The sequence below is a fragment of the Podarcis cretensis genome (assembly GCF_951804945.1).
Source record: "Podarcis cretensis genome assembly, chromosome: 8".
NCBI lineage: Eukaryota > Metazoa > Chordata > Lepidosauria > Squamata > Lacertidae > Podarcis > Podarcis cretensis.
The window spans coordinates 23180628-23196347 of record NC_137177.1 but is presented as its reverse complement, the minus strand read 5'-3'; the positions used below and the strand labels follow the sequence as shown (position 1 = coordinate 23196347).

Below are 15720 nucleotides of genomic sequence, written 5' to 3'. Positions count from 1 at the left end.
ATTCATTTTATGCAGTGTTTTGTTGTGCAGATGTACATTCCTGTACATGAGGAACACGCCACATCAGAAAACCAGAAAAGCATGCCAGAGAACAAGAACTCCAATTCCTCCAAGTTTGCTTATTTATGTGATTTTATCAGTTCACAGGAGTGCATGTTTGGTGCATTGATAAGTCATCATCACAAAAGGACGGGGAAGGGTCATAGCTTTGCTTGCAAAAGGTTGCAGGTTCAATCCCCAGCTTCTAAGGCTGGGTAAGGACTAGGGTTGCCATCTTTGAAAAGGTGAAAATACGGACACAAAAGTTCTTGAGCTTTTTTTTTTAGTTTTGCCCAAAGTTATTGAGTTTTGGCTCAAAAAGAGAGAGAGAGTTTCTGAGCTATTTTTGATTACATTCGCCAAACGTCTGGATTTTCCTGAACTTTTCAACAATTTCCACCTGGACCCTGCTTATGAGGGCTCTGTCCAGTGAATTTCAGATGAATCGCTTGACTTGGTCCAAGGCAGCTTTATGCATTCATATTGATGCAAAGCACTGTGGTCTTTAAGTCTGTAGACACTGCAACGCTGCCCTCTGCTGGGCCAACATTCGTCTTACCTTCCACCTCTCTCCATTCTGCCTTCCCCTTTAATTTACGTTGCTCCAGACCACATCTAATAGGAAAACTGCTTAACATTAGGAGCAACTTCCTAAGACTAAAAAATTGTGAGTTTTCTTTTTCTTTTTATGTCCTCATGAAAGTTCATCAGCAGCATCTTTGTTGATCTTATCCTAATATACATATTTTTTTGCAAAGCAATTTTCACTAATACAGTGTATGCTATTTTCACAAATATTTTCATTTTATGCACACTATTTCATAGTACATGCATTTTGTGTAGATAAATTGGCTGGAGAATTGCGTTGCAAAATTCAGAAAAGTGCATGTTTCAATGAAAAGCTGTGTTTCAGTTTGCATATTCTTCTGGACAGGGCTTTTTTTCAGCTGGAACTCACTTGAACTCAGTTCCAGCACCTCTTGGGGTCCACTGTTGCCTTTCTAAGAGAATGAGGAAGCTGTTCATGGTGAGCTCTGGCACCTCTTTTTCTAGAAAAGCGTGAATTAGTTGTTAGCCTAAATTTTATTTTCAAACAGACTTGAGTATACATTTGCAGCCAAATGCTAAATTCTTAAGCATAATTACTTGGAAGTAAGTGCCATTGGAAATTAATACTGGAATCCTTGATGAAACTGGCATGGTCTTTTTACTCTAAGCAGAAAATTAGAGGACTCTGTTGAAACTGGGAAACCATTTGAGTTTCACCAGACTTCTTCACATTTAATTCTGTAATTCTGTTTCAAATTGGTTTCAACATAGTGTTTTAATTGTTGTACCCTCCATGGGACCTCATGACAAAGGGTAGGTGATAAATAACAATTGATCATAACTCCTGACGTGGGGATTTTTGTTCAGCACCATTTTCTTCCTCTTTGTCTCTCCCCAGTGGTGATGACAGGGGACAGTCTGGTGCTACTTAGGCTGGAGAAGAACATCTCCCCTGTTTTTTCGCTCTTTGGTGCAAAAACTAATAATACACAATCACCCCGATGCTGCCACCACTGATTAACACTTGTGTACTGTTAGTGAAATAAATCCAAAAGAATGTTTTCTTGGAAAAAAAAAGAGCCATGGCTACAGAAGTTCTATATAAAGACTTACTCAAATTATTTGGAAAATAAACATGTTTGCTGCCAAAAACTGCTGGAAATAACTCATATCATTTCGTAAAGAGAGATTCCTGTATATGTGGCATGTTTACAGAAATGGCGAAAGTAACTGCAAAAACAGAGAGGTGTATCAAACCTATGGCAGGCCAACAATGCTTGGAGGCTGGATTCTTATAAATGGGCCACGAATAGTGTAGGCATGCAGTGAAATGTTTCAGGTTATTGATGTCAAGAGAGGCGAGATTCAGCTAGGTCTTGGCACAAAGAGGAAAACAGGGAACCGAGGAAGTTTCATTTGATGGAATCGAACTAATGTTTTATCTAGCTCAGTATTTTCTACACAGGCTGGCAATGGCCGTCTATTGTTTCAGGCCTGCCCTACATGGAGATGTTGGGTATTAGGCCATGTAACTCTTTGCTTGCAAATGTCACATTTAATGTGGCATTAAATGTCTCAGTGTATTTAGCATGCCTTGTTTGTGTGCTTGTTTGTTTTGCCCAAACTACAGTTGCCAGTGGAATGATGGGGTTATTTTTTCTCCCCATCGTCCAATAATGATGATGATGATGATGATGATGATGATAATAATAATAATAATAATAATAATAATAATAATAATTTATTATTTATACCCCGCCCATCTGGCTGGGCTTCCCCAGCCACTCTGGGTGGCTTCCAACCAAATATTAAAATACAGTGATGGATCAAACATTAAAAGCTTCCCTAAACAGGGCTGCCTTCAGATGTCTTCTAAAAGTTTGGTAGTTGTTGTTCTCTTTGACATCTGGTGGGAGGGCGTTCCACAGGGCGGGCGCCACTACTGAGAAGGCCTTCTGCCTGCTTCCCTGTAACTTGGCTTCTCGCAGGGAAGGAACCGCCAGAAGGCCAATTAAAAATTGCCCATCCCACCCTGAAGTTTCCATTGATGACAATGGCAGCTTCCTTCCACAGTCTTCTAGAGGATTTAAGAGTCAATTTTCCCTAGGACCATAGTAGACCAGAAGGGTTAAGCTTCCCCTCTCCTACACCACACCGTGTTTGGGCACCCACAACATTTAACGTCCTATCTAATTTGTCTGTTGGGGGCTTACTGTCCTAATGTGAAGCCAAAATATCTCATCATGGACATTATAAAGCCATTTTGCACCTTTCCTCTCTGCAGCAATGTTGGCTGGGTGTCAGTTTTTATGGAAGTTTCTCACCTGAGGTGCTTTGGCAGCTATTCCCAGTAATCGCAGTCATAAAAATGACTTTTCACTCTGATGTATATTTTAAAGCTTCTTGTCTCACCCAATCGTGGAGTCATTGCGATGAGTGAAAGAAAACATCCATGAGGTCATCAGAGGGATCTACCTGGCAGTAGAGAATTCTGAGTCAGAAAGTACCAGTGATCTCTGGCTGCATTTCAAGATCCCCTTTAGGGTTAGGCCCATGTTAAGAATCCAGCTAGCCCAGTGTGGAGTAGTGAATGGCAAAGACCTCCACTTCCAAGGTGCCAGTGATCCCATCTCTGTATCTGTTGTCTCCTTGCAACAAAGGCAAAAGTCAGGGACTGGGCAGAGGAGGAATGGTGGAGACTGCCTCCCCATCCTGTACCAGGGTGGAGAAAGAGGAAGACAGTCTAGATTTACAACAGTGGTTTGTGGGTGGTCACAGCTCAGAGGCAGATGAGGGGGAAAGCTGGGAAATCATAAGAGAGCCAGAACAACACCCAGATGACATGTTGTCCTTAGAAAACATTCCAGACCCTCCATCTCCCTGAACCTGGTGAGCCTTAAAAGTAGGAGAGCAAAGAGCTCAAAGACAAAGGGCACGTAGCAGCACTCATAGCAGAGATGATGATGATGATGAATGAGGAAGTGGGAGGGAAGGGGGTGGAGATTCACTCAGGACAATGCCATTAACCAAGAGGCAGGGTTCCATAGCCGCTCTCTGTAAAGATGGAAATTAAAAAAGGATGCCAAGAAACTTTTCCTTGTCTTTATGCTTTCCTGGGCAACCAGCCGGAAGCCTCTGACAGCATCCTGACAATCACCCACATTTAATAGGGAACTGCTACATTAAATATAGTGTTTGGCAATACAGATTTCGGTAGGTGTAAATCTAGCAACACCATCTTCTGTCAATGGAAGGCCCAATGTATGTATGTCCACAACTATCAAAAATCTACTGAGATGTTCCAACACATAAGAACATTAGATGAACCTGCTGGCTCAAGCCAATGGCCTATCTAGTCCAGCAGCCTGTTCTCAAACGAAACAGCAGTGGGAACCTCAAAAACTGGAGCTCAGCATAGCAGCACTCTGCTCACTTGCAATCCCTAGCACAATGCCTTCAGACAGTGGAGGAACAGCAGAGATAGCTAGAAGCCATTGATAGTCTTATCCCTGTGAATATTTCTAATCCTTTTTAAAAGTCATCCAAGTTGGTGGCCATCAAATTACAGTGGTACCTCGGGTTAAGTACTTAATTCGTTCCGGAGGTCTGTACTTAACCTGAAACTGTACTTAACCTGAAGCACCACTTTAGCTAATGGGGCCTCCTGCTGCTGTCACGCCGCCGGAGCACGATTTCTGTTCTCATCCTGAAGCAAAGTTCTTAACCTGAAGCACAATTTCTGGGTTAGTGGAGTCTGTAACCTGAAGCGCATGTAACCTGAAGTGTATGTAACCCAAGGTACCACTGTATAAGAAAGGAGATTCTGCCTAAATATCTGGAAGAACTTTCTGAGAGTAAGAGCTGTTTGGCAGAGGAACAGTCTCCCCCGGCAGGTTGTGGACTCTCCTTCCTTGGAGATGTTTAAGCAGAGGTTGGGTGGCCATCTGTCATGGGTGTTTTAGTTGAGGTTCCTGCATTGCAGGGGGTTGGGCTAGATCAGGGATCAGCAAACTTTTAAAGCAGGGGGCCAGTCCATTGTCCCTCAGACCTTGTGGGGGGGGGGGCGGACTATATTTTGAAGAAGAAAAAATGAACGAATTTCTGTGACCCACAAATAACCCAGAGATGCATTTTAAATAAAAGCACACATTCTACTCATGTAAAAACACGCTGCTTCAAGGACCATCTGCGGGCAGGATTTAGAAGGCGATTGGGCTGGATCTGGCCCCTGGGCCTTAGTTTGCCTATCCATGGACTAGATGAACCTTGGGTTCCCTCCCAACTCTATAATTCTATGATTATGCCAATCCTATTTTCCCAAACATTCCTAAGAGAAAGGTCCTGGACTATGAATCCACCTTTCTGACAATGACCTGATGCATCTATAATGCCCTTTTGCAGATGGACAAATCTGTCAATTTGGTTCTCCAAATTTCAAATTTTTCCAAACTGAATTTCAGTTACCCACATTTCCACAGCATTTTATGGTTTATTTTTATAAGGAAAAACTTCCCATGAAAATTCGTTAGCATTTTGGTGCAGATTTCTCAAAAATAAACATATTTGTGCATTGCAGTTTTGATACACATTTTTGCAAGCAATGTCATGCAATATAATGCATTCCTGTATGAACGTTTCACAGATATACCGGTATAATAATAATAATAATAATAATAATTTATTATTTATATCCCGCCCATCTGGCTGGGCCTTCCCAGCCACTCTGGGCGGCTTCCATAAAAACCAAAAATACAGTAAAATCACACGTTAAAAACTTCCCTGAACAGGGCTACCTTAAGATGTCTTCTGAATGTCAGGTAGTTGTTTATCGCTTTGACATCTGCTGGAAGGGCATTCCACAGGGTGGGCGCCACTACCGAGAAGGCCCTCTGCCTGGTTCCCTGTAGCTTTGCTTCTCGCAATGAGGGAACCGCCAGAAGGCCCTCGGCCCTGGACCTCAGCGTCTGGGCAGAATGATGGGGGTGGAGACGCTCCTTCAGGTATACTGGACCGAGGCCGTTTAGGGCTTTAAAGGTCAGCACCAACACTTTGAATTGTGCTCGGAAACATACTGGGAGCCAATGTAGGTCTTTCAAGACCGGTGTTATATGGTCTCGGCGGCCGCTCCCAGTCACCAGTCTAGCTGCCGCATTCTGGATTAGTTGTAGTTTCCGAGTCACCTTCAAAGGTAGCCCCACGTAGAGTGCATTGCAGTAGTCCAAGCGGGAGATAACCAGAGCATGCACCACTCTGGCGAGACAGTCCGCAGGCAGATAGGGTCTCAGCCTACGTACCAGATGGAGCTGGTAAACAGCTGCCCTGGACACGGATTTGACCTGTGCCTCCATGGACAGCTGTGAGTCCAAAATGACTCCCAGGCTGCGCACCTGGTCCTTCAGGGGCACAGTTACCCCATTATGTGCTTTTATGCACATTCCCCCCCCCCAAAAAAATATTCATTTTTGTTCATATTATTTGTTTGCAGAACTGCATTGAAAATTTCAGAAAAGTGTCAGTTTCAAATGGTATCTGTGTTTTGGTTCACATTTTGGTTTGAGAAGTGTGGATTAGGCAGTTTCTCATTAAAATGCAAACAAATTTGAATTTCTCCTCCCTCCGTTTCACCTATTCTCCATACACCAATTATTTTTAATGGGCTGCCTGCAAAACCATACTATAATTCTCGGCAGTTGGCAAGCAGCTGAGCCTGGGGGGGGGGGGGGGTGGCAGTCCCATCACAGCAGCACAGACAAAGAGGGAAGTGATCTTACTTGTTTGATTTCAAACTGGAAAAAAGCCTCACCACCTCTCTGATGCCAGTTGTGTATGTCATCTTAAGATGACTACAGATCTGTTCGCGGTACTCCAGCAACGCCCTTGATTTCCTTGGGGAATAGCGAGTTGCTGTAACTTGAGGCTGCAAAATAAGAACTGAACAGATAGATGGTTGTGCTATTTGCCCCGGTTTATTGTTTTGAGCAATTCCCATCGTACTGGAAATTCAAAATAGTTTTCACTTGAAGAGGAAACTGACTCAATTTTGCACTTTCCAAGACAGTTCAGGAATGGAAGTATCACCATCCTTTGGGATTTTTCTTTTTCCATCCCCCCCCCCAAAGTTGCTCACCAGCCGAGTATTTTAGGCAATAATGCATACACGAGAAGATAAAGTGTGCATGAAGATGCATATGTTCATGGGAAAAAATGCATTACATCTGGGGAAATTGCATTGTAAAAATGTGTACACCAGGAGAAGTTTGTACCAAAAGGCCAATCAATCTTCATGAGGATTTTCCTAAAGATAAAAGATGCAAACTGATGTGGAAATGTGGAGAACTGGGTTTAATGCTGGAACAGCGAGAAACTGAAAGGAACGGAAAGTGACAGATTCACACATCCCTAGGCTGGAGGACACCTAAACTGTTGCCAGATGTTACACTGAGCTGGGGCATGTGCACTGGCTTTATATACTGCAGAGCAGCCATGGATGGATGGATGGATGGATGGATGGATGGATGGATGGATGGTGCTTACCTAATCTCCTGGCAGCAGAGTTACTGCTGCTTAGTGAGACAGTGGGGCTATCAGTGCTGCACAAACGCAGTGGCAGGGGTGGTCCATTGGCTCCACACTGTTGACTCACAGTTGCTGGGAGTCAAGAGTCAGGAAAATGCTGTTGCACTCAGGTTCCATTTGCAGGCTTCCTGTAGGCATCTGGTTGGCCACTGCTGAGAGTGGGCTTCTGGATTAGATGGTGTGATCCATCAGTATATGGGGAGGGAGTTCCACAACTTAGGGGCTGTCACAGAGAACTCCCTCTCCCAGGCCATCGCCACCTGAGCTTCTGAGGATGGTAGAACAACCAGTTGGGCCCTCTCTGCCAATCTTAACACCTAAGAAGAATGGTATTTGATTGCACGGCTGGGTTTAAAAATCAACACTTCAGATTTTCTAAATTGCACGTTGTGCTTGATATAACATAAATGATTCTTCAGCATCAGCTTCATTGGATTGGTCAATAATGGTCATGTTGTTCAGATGCCTGACTATCCCCTTCCAAAGCAACTACTCTATTCCAAACTTTAAAATGGAAAGCGCAATGCTGGTGGTCAATGAAAGAGGTTTAAAGACCCTCTCAAGGCAAGTCTAAACAAATGTAGTATAAACACTGACAACTGGGAAACACTGGCCTGCAAATGCTCCAGTTGGAGAACAGCCTTTACCAAAGGTGTCGTGGGCTTTGAAGACACTCGAACTCAGGACGAAAGGGAGAAATGTGCTAAGAGGAAGGCATGCATGGCAAACCCTCACCGTGATCAACTCCCGCCCAGAAACCTATGTCCCCACTGTGGAAGGACGTGTGGATCCAGAATTGGTCTCCGCAGTCACTCACTGTTGATCTCCACTGGATTCACTCTTAAAACCATGTTTATGGAAGACAATCTTACTCAGCTATGAGTGGTCACCAAAATAGGAGGAGGAGGAGGAGGAGGAGGAGGAGGAGGAGGAGGAGGAAGAAGAAGAGGGCTGTAATGTCTTCCAAGATTGAAGCCAGGATGAGCTGGCTGAGTCCAAGGCTGAGTACCACTGGCCGAAGATACATACCAAGCTCCTGACACCTAGTCCACCAAACCAGTCACTGCCTTCTCCTGAACCCAAATACCTGCCTTGCAGTGCAGGAAGTGCATCAGATAGGTTGGCTATTTTAAAAATGAAATTATTCTGGTAGGAACAGTAAAGCAGAACATGTCTGAGCCCCCTGCCATGCACATGAGCGCCCCTTCTACTTCATTTATCTGTCTAAATTTCCTCCCCATGCCCCACCCCACCCAAGATAGAATGAGCTCAGCCAGTGAGAACATTAAAAAAAAAAAAAGACTGAGAGGTTTTTTTTTTATTTTCTGGTGTTTGTTCAAATCTATTAAGTCATTTCCAAGAATGGAGTAACATACTGTGCAGGTCTACACAACATATTTTCGCAAAGTGCTTTCTAGGGAGATATCTAAGTGGTTTGCTTATAGAATTATGGTTTATTATAACTTTTACCAGTTAATTCTATTATATCATGTAGCGGGAGGCTGTACACATTCACAGCTTAACTGAGATTTCTTTCTTTTCTTTTTTTGGGTGTCCCCCCCCCCTTTTATAACTTTGTGTGCCCTAGGCATACAAAAGCCAAGCAGTAATAGCCCCAAATCAATAAATACCATAATTAAGGCAACAGTACAACATGAATTTCAGCAAATTATTTTTTCGTATTGACCATTTCTAAAAGGTTTGGGGCCTTGAACAGATCATAACCCTGGCATCTTACACATTACATTTCAAAACTTTGCAATAAGGGGACTTATGCTGCGAAACATTGTCGTAGGCCCAACTTGTTTCCTCACCCCACAACAAGAATGCTCCTGTTCATGATTCCAGCCAGCCATTCCTTTATCCAGGAGACTATAGGTGTCAAGTCAACAAAACAAAATTACAAAATTACAATAACAAGCAACCCCCATAAGCTGCTGATCTTCTTCTCCATGGTGCCATCCATGGCCCCATTTTGTTTGCAATCCTGTTGGCATGCACCACCTAAGCTCTCTATTAGAAGAAGTGATGTGGACATTTCCCCCTCCTAGTAACGCATTTCCATAAATGGCTTCATCCAGTTCTGCAGTAGCCCCAACATCGTAGATATGAAAAGGAAGGAGGTTCCCACCTCCTTAAGGTATGTGCCGTTAACTCCTTTTAAGAAAAGGCCAGGATCATTCTGCCTCGAGCGCCAAACACCTCCAGCGGGCCGGTCCTAAAATGGAAATGACTCAAGGGCCAGCTGCCTTCAGAGGAGAGGAGGGTGAACTGAGAAAACAAGATGCTAATTTGGATACATAAGATTAGCTGATCTCCTTCAGCTAAGCATGGAGGGAGAGAAACATAAAAAGAATGTTTTGGTGGCTTGACTTAGCAAACATAAAAAGTGATGAGAAGCCAGAAGAAGGTAAAACAGGGTAAATAGGGCTTCAACAGGAGCTAGCGAGGCAGATAATCTGTTCATCTAGGCAGTGACAAGAAGAAAGGCATTACTCAAAATGCTATGAGTCAGGTTTTGCTCAGCACTGTTAAAATTAGTAGTAGTAGTAATATAGCAATAAGATTTCTGACCTTTGTAGTTGCAAAGAAACAGCTACATACGTAGGGGATGATGATCTGATTGGCCACTGTGAGAACAGGATGCTTGACTAGATGGGCAATTGGCCTGATCCGTTTATTATATTATTACAATCCCTGATTACACAGGAAGCTGTTTTATGCCAGACTATTGGTATCGAGGGACGCGGGTGGCGCTGTGGGTTAAACCGCAGAGCCTAGGACTTGCCGATCAGAAGGTCGCGGTTCGAATCCCCACAACAGGGTGAGCTCCCGTTGCTCGGTCCCTGCTCCTGCCAACCTAGCAGTTCGAAAGCACGTCAAAGTGCAAGTAGATAAATAGGTACCGCTCCGGCGGGAAGGTAAACGGCGTTTCTGTGTGCTGCTCTGTTTCGCCAGAAGCGGCTGGCCACATGACCCGGAAGCTGTATGCTGGCTCCCTTGGCCAATAAAGCGAGATGAGCGCCGCAACCCCAGAGTCGGCCATGACTGGACCTAATGCTCAGGGGCCCCTTTACCTTTTTTATTGGGTCTATCTAGCTCAGTATTCTCAGCACCAGGGATGGGGAACCTGTAGCTCCCCAGATGTTGGTGAACCACAACTCCCTGCAATGAAAGGAAAATCAAGGAAAAAATGAACTGCGTAGCAAAGAAGGTGAGGAAATTCCATCAGCAAAACAACCCAGATGATATATTTGAAGACAGTGAGGTGAGCCAGATTATTATGGAATAGCTAGCCCAGGCATAGGCAAACTTGGCCCTCCAGATGTTTTGGGACTACAACTCCCATGATCCCTAGCTAACAGGACCAGTGACCAGGAATGATGGGAGTTGTAGTCCTAAAACATCTGGAGGGCTGGGTTTGCCTATCCCTGAGCTAGCCAGTAGTTATCAGTAGATCACAGTGCACATGGCTAGGAAGAAGCTACATTATAGCAGGCCAGATTATGGAAATGTACACATTAACAGCCTAAATGGCAGCAAGGTTGCTTCCCCCACCTGCATTTCAAGTCAAGCTTCACACCATTACCTGGTTTGTTTCCCTGCTCCTGCATCCCCCTGCATCTCCTACTCAACAAAGTCATCACCTGTACATCTGCTGTCATCTGCACATGAGCAACAGATGTCTACAATCTGCATTCCATCTTACCCACAGTTTACATTTTCTAATAGGGTGGAATAAGTGGTGTCTGGTGCCCATTGGAACTGGCAGGGCAGAAGGCAGGGAGCCCAACAGTAGATGGCGCATAGTGCCAAGTGATTCTAGTTTCATCTTCATCCTCTTCCCCGCTGAGCTCTACAAGGGCAATGCTGAGAATTAGGAGGAGTAGACACTGACAGACAGGACCAAACCCTGCACTGCTTATACGTAAGAAGGAAGGCTGGTGGCTGAGGACAGACTGAGGTTGGTAGGGTACTGTCCCATTAGCCCCAATGGAACAGCCTCCACTGCACAGAAACTGGTTTGAGGGAAAGTAGGGTTTTTCAAGAAACTACAGGATACAGATGGATTGTGGCTAACATCATGTGCGCTTGGCTTCAAACACTAGCAGTGGGAGTGCACAGGAGCCAGAATAAATGGTGATGTGCAGATGGCCAGTCTATGTCAACTATCAGCAGCTTGCCAAGGTCTCAGGTTTGAAGACTATGGGGTATGTCAAAACAAAAAAAAATTCCTTCCAGTAGCACCTTAAAGACCAACTAAGTTAGTTCTTGGTATGAGCTTTCGTGTGCATGCACACTTCTTCAGATACACTGAAACAGAAGTTTCCAGACCCTTCTATATAGTGAGAAGGTGGGGAGGGGTATTACTCAGAAGGGTGGTGGGAATGGGTGATTGGCAGATAGCTGTGATGAGCCTGTTGACGACTCTTAACGACTGCAATAGGTCTTACAGGAAAAAGCAAGGGGTGAGAAGGTGAAAAATGGCTTTGTCATGTATAATGAGATAAGAATCCAAGGTCTTTGTTCAGACCAGGACTCTCCATGGTTTTAAGTTTGGTGATAAGTTGCAATTCAGCAGCTTCTCTTTCCAGTCTATTTCTGAAATTCCTTTGTAGTAAAACAGCTACTTTGAGATCTTGTATAAAATGTCCTGGGAGATTGAAGTGTTCTCCTACTGGTTTCTCTGTCTTGTGATTCCTGATGTCTGATTTATGTCCGTTTATTCTTTGGCGTAAGGTCTGGCCTGTTTGTCCAATATAGAGAGCTGAAGGACACTGTCGGCATTTGATGGCATACACAATGTTAGACGATGAGCAATTAAATAGTCCCGAGATGGTATGTGTGATGTTGTTGGGGCCAGTAATGGTGTTGTCCGGGTGTATGTCCCGGTCCCCACCTTCTCACTATATAGAAGGGTCTGGAAACTTCTGTTTCAGTGTATCTGAAGAAGTGTGCATGCACACGAAAGCTCATACCAAGAACTAACTTAGTTGGTCTTTAAGGTGCTACTGGAAGGAATTTTTTTTGTTTTGACTATGGCAGACCAACACGGCTACCTATCTGTATGGGGTATGTCATTCTGCTTAGGGGAACTGTCAAAACCCAAACATGGTACCAAAACTCAGTGGTAGAGCATCTGCCTTGCATTCAGAAGGGCAGAGATTGAATCCCTGTCATCTTTAGGGAGGGGTAGCAGAGAACCCTTCTTTTGAATCCCATGAGAGCCATTACCCATCAATACTAAGGTAGATGGACCAAGGGTAACAATCTTATTTTCCTATATTTTATACGCAAAGCATGAACTCTACCACTGAGCAATGGTCCCTCCCCAAAAAGACCTTCCTGAGATCACTTTCCCCACATCTATACAGGGACTAGCTCATTATGTAGACATATATACCTGATGTAGTCATCAACCTATTCCGGAGCCCCATAAAAATTCCACCAGCAGTAATGGAAGATCTAAGACTCCTATTGTCAGCATCAGCCAATCGATTCTGCGGCAGGTGATGTCATATGCAATTGGGCCAGTCAGTTCGTCATCTTTCTGTTTGCCGATGCTGTAATTTGGGCAAGCTAACTATTTCCCTCCCTTGCAATAAAAGAGATATATTGCTTTTATTTATCCGAAGGGGTGTTCCATCATTAAAACAGCTACCTGGTATAAGGGATGCCTGATAGCAACCATACAATTATCTGACAGCAACAGAAGCCATAAAAGTTTGGTGGTATTATTAGCCCCTGTCCCCAGGGCAATTTTGGGGCAACAGATCAGGGAGGAATTGAAAGAAGAAAGGTGATCTCTGTCCTTTATGAAGCCCCTCCCCCCAAATGAACAAATGACTTCATAGGAATTATGACAAATTGTTTGCAGATATTTCCTTGCCAAGACTGAGTCAGATGGAGAATAATACAGTCTAAGGGCCAAAGTACACACTGCATCAAATGCATGTTTTTGGAAATTGGAGCCCAACAACATATTTCTACCTGGAAAAGCCAATTTGGGAGGGGAATCAGGGACACCTGCAGGTTTGAGGGGGACCACGATAAAGATCCCTCAGCTGCAGGGATGGACCTCCAGACCTTGTAAGACTACAACTCCCATCAGCCCTCACCATTGGCCATGCTGACTGGAGTTAATGGGAGATAGAGACCAACAACATCAAGAAGGCTACAAGTTCCCACCATCACTCCTAGTCTGACCTTCTTCCTATCTCACAGGGCTCACCTGGTGATGGTGGCATCAATGGGCAGCATCAGTGTTCAGAATCAGTGTCAGATGGATGGAATCCACCATATAAATTTCATAGGAACATGGGAAGCCACCTTATACTGAATCAGGCCAAGGTTTCATCTAGCTCAGTTTTCAGCCATGGAGGCTTGTCCACTGCCCCACCAACCTCTACCTATTCTCAGCCAGTCCTACCTGCCTGCCTTCTTATTTACACATAGACCAGGAGGTGGCACTGTCCGTCAGTTTCCTCCTCCTTAGCCTCAGTGTTACCCTTGCAAAACTCAGTAGGCAGGAAGATAGGGCAAAACTAGAATGAGTTGGCTCTGCCTGCCATTGCACCTGGCTCCACCTAATGGGCACCCTCCACCACTGGTTTACACTGATCGGCAGGGATTGAACCTGAGATCTTCTGCATGCAAAGCAGATGTTCTACCCCTGAGCTGCAACTATTCCCTTCAATGTCCCTGACACAGCATCATTCTCAGACATGGTGGGAAATTTAAAAAGAATCTCCTTGGCCCAGAGAATAGGATCACAGCAGCAGGATCACAGACTTTGTTAAGCATGTTGATATTTGCTGGGAGACTCATAGTCCCCTCTCAGAGCCACAGTTCCCCAGGGTCGTCACAGACAGACATCACAGACAGATCACAGATCGCAGAGTTCTGCTTGCTGCCTTCAGATCCTACATCCTGATTGAGAGTGAAGGACAATGAGAAGCTTTACCTTTTCCCAAGCCACCATTTCCCCGCTACAAATCCCCAAATCTTCAATACAAATCTTCAAGCATATATTTTGAACCCTGTTGGTGGAAGCCTCTTGAAGAATCAGTCTGGAGGGGGGAACTCCAGATGGGGGGGGGGGGGCAATTAACTGTCCCATACCATTTCTTCTCCACTGTGTTGCTGGGATGGCCCTGGCAGTAGTTTCATTCAGTGTAGGACAGCTTCAAAAATCCATAACACAACACATGAATATTCAGCAGTTTCTGACTCATCAACCCATCAGAAATATTCATTATTGACTGATTCAGAAGAATCAGTCAGCGGTACTTCTCATTTCATATTGTTACACCCCATTCTCAATCTCCACAACAGTGCAAGATTCCAGGGTGTCCCAGGCACTTACGCAGAGTCTGTGTTTGCTTTTGGACAACAACAGCAAAGACTGGGTGTCTTTATGATATATGGCTTATTTACATATATATTCAACCTGAGCATACGATGGAGGGCTTCCTAGCATTACATTCCAAGAGGGTCCTGTTTCTCCCATTGCGGATGCCTTGGATTTAAACTGCCAGCCCACATTGTGCTCTGACTCCCTCCCCCCTGCCTTCAGCTTGCAAATCTTTCCTTCATTTTACATCATTCCCAAGTGCAATCTTGAACCCTCTCCTAAAAACTCTAGCATTGCCTTCTGCTAACTACCCAGAGCCCAGGGTGAAGCTCCACCCATTTGCTGGCTGGTACTTAGCCTGAGCTTTGCTGATGGCTTATCCCCTCTTGTCTCTGTTCTCCTTATTGACTCATACTTGTCAGGCTGGCCTCTATTTTGACAATGCTAAATTCAGCGCCTGGCAGCCCATCATAATTCTCCAAGCATAGATTAAACTCCAACATCTACTACAGGCAGCACCCATTAGACCCAAGAATTTAGGGGAGTCAAGGCACCCACAAACTCATAGTGATATGCTATTCCCCATGACAACATCATGTTGATGAGTGGCAGAAATCACTCTGAAACAGATGCAGAGGGTTTTCCTATGTAAATTAATGGTCTGTGTTGTGCAGAGCACAACCTGGGATAAAAGTTGCATCTGCACCACACATTTAAAGCAGTATTGCACCACTTTAAGAGTCGTGACTTCTGCCAATCAATCCTAGTGACTGTAGTTTGTTAGGGGTGCTGATCATTATTAAGAGACCCCAGTTCCCCTCACTGAGCTACAATTTCTAGAGTTCCCTAAGAAAAGGGATTAGTTTCATAAACGACCCTGGGGAACTGTGGCTCTGAGAGGGGACTATGAGTCTCCCAGCAAATATCAACATCCTTAACAAACTACAGTTCCCAGAATTCTTTGGGGGAAGCCATGGCTGTTAAAGTGGCATAATAGTACTTAAAATGCATGGTGTTGATGTGGTTAAAGTTATTTTCTGCAAAGGTTATTTTGTATTCAAAAATAACTTCTCCCCGCCCCCCCCCCCCCCCAAAATGTTGTGCATTATTCAGTACTTGCAACAATTAGCAAGTTACCAGCTTCTTTCTCCTGCTTTTTCACAAGATTGTTTCCAGCTTTAGGACATTGTTTCATCCTTGAT

The 15720-nt window shown here is 44.4% G+C and overlaps 1 long non-coding RNA gene across 2 annotated transcripts; it reads right to left on the bottom strand.

The window, feature by feature from the left end:
• Positions 1–532: 532 nt before the first annotated feature.
• Positions 533–6502, bottom strand: LOC307221793. 2 transcript variants are annotated; one of them, XR_013841522.1, is made up of 3 exons: positions 6360–6502; positions 2913–3063; positions 533–654 (listed from the first exon to the last, which is right to left on the bottom strand). It is a non-coding gene; the product is annotated as an uncharacterized lncRNA (long non-coding RNA). The 2 variants fall into 2 exon arrangements; XR_013841523.1 differs by having other exon boundaries at positions 6392–6502.
• Positions 6503–15720: the final 9218 nt, after the last annotated feature.